Genomic DNA, 1,155 nt, shown 5'->3' on the forward strand with positions numbered 1-1,155 from the left:
CAATCATGGCTATTTACAACCACACTCTCACAGACACTCACAACCTCATTTGTTCACACTCTTGCACGTACCCAGCCCAGTCATAACCATGGTTCCCCAGCAAGCATGGCCTCTAATAACACACACACTAGTCACCCACAACCATAGCCTGAAACACATGAACCTGTGGACACTCACAGTCAGTCACACACACACAACCATGACCACACCTGCCATCACATAGTCTCACCCACACAACCACAGCCACACACACCATCACTCACACACAATCACACATGCACGTGTGTCTCCCCACCCGTTCCTCACCATAGTCCACTCCTGGCTCACAGGCCTTGTCCACCCGGTCTTCTGGGGTGACCTGGTCCTCTGAATGGTGCATGAAGCAGTTCTCTGCGGCATGGGTGGGCAGGGGACATGATCTAAACTCCACTTCTCACCCAGGGCCCGCCACCCATGTGTGTGGTCAGCCTTCGGCCCATCCCTCTTGGTGTCCCTTGGGTGTGGGCTTTTGGGGCCCCTTCCATCACTGCCATGGAAGGTGTGTGTGTGAGGGGGGTGGGGTATCAAGTGGGCGTGGCCTGCCACTTCCTGGCTCCTGTGTACCCACCCTCAGCACAGCGGCATATTTCATTGTGGCAGAGTTTGCTCAGCATTCCATCTTCCTTCTCCGGGTGGTAGAACTGGGTACAAGTCTCATCTGTGGGTAGAGGGAGTGGGAGGCTTCAGAGAACTAAAGCCTCCACCCAGGACCATGCCCTGGGCTCAGTTCCCAACTCCAGTCCCTCAGACCTGGAGATGCTAGGTCCTGAACCCTGGGACTCCCAGGTCCCCAATCACCAAGCCCTGGGACCCCCATCTTATAGAACCATGGGACCCTCAGGCCCCAGCCCCGAGGTTGGCTGCTCACCCAGGTTGTAATAGGAGTACACCTTGACTGCCCCCGGCTGGATGAGCCCCACATTAAAGAACTGGTGAACTTTGAAGGATACACAGTCCTCTTGATCGTGTGAAATCTGGGAAAAGCAGGAGGTGAGTCAGTGTGGGGGAGTCCAGCATAAGGAGAAACAGGGGACCAAGAGGGATCTGTGTGGAGAGGATGGGTGGGTGAGAAGTGACAAAGATTAATGAGCAGGTCAAAAAATCTATTTTTTTTTC

The 1,155-nt window shown here is 54.5% G+C and overlaps 1 long non-coding RNA gene across 1 annotated transcript; it reads right to left on the reverse strand.

Moving 5' to 3' along the window:
* Positions 1–6: 6 nt before the first annotated feature.
* Positions 7–1,042, reverse strand: LOC102261475. The gene is made up of 3 exons (XR_314711.2): positions 908–1,042; positions 608–697; positions 7–390 (listed from the first exon to the last, which is right to left on the reverse strand). It is a non-coding gene; the product is annotated as an uncharacterized LOC102261475 (long non-coding RNA).
* Positions 1,043–1,155: the final 113 nt, after the last annotated feature.

This window comes from Myotis brandtii, unplaced genomic scaffold, assembly GCF_000412655.1.
Source record: "Myotis brandtii unplaced genomic scaffold, ASM41265v1 scaffold9679, whole genome shotgun sequence".
In the NCBI taxonomy this organism is placed as follows: Eukaryota; Metazoa; Chordata; class Mammalia; order Chiroptera; family Vespertilionidae; genus Myotis; species Myotis brandtii.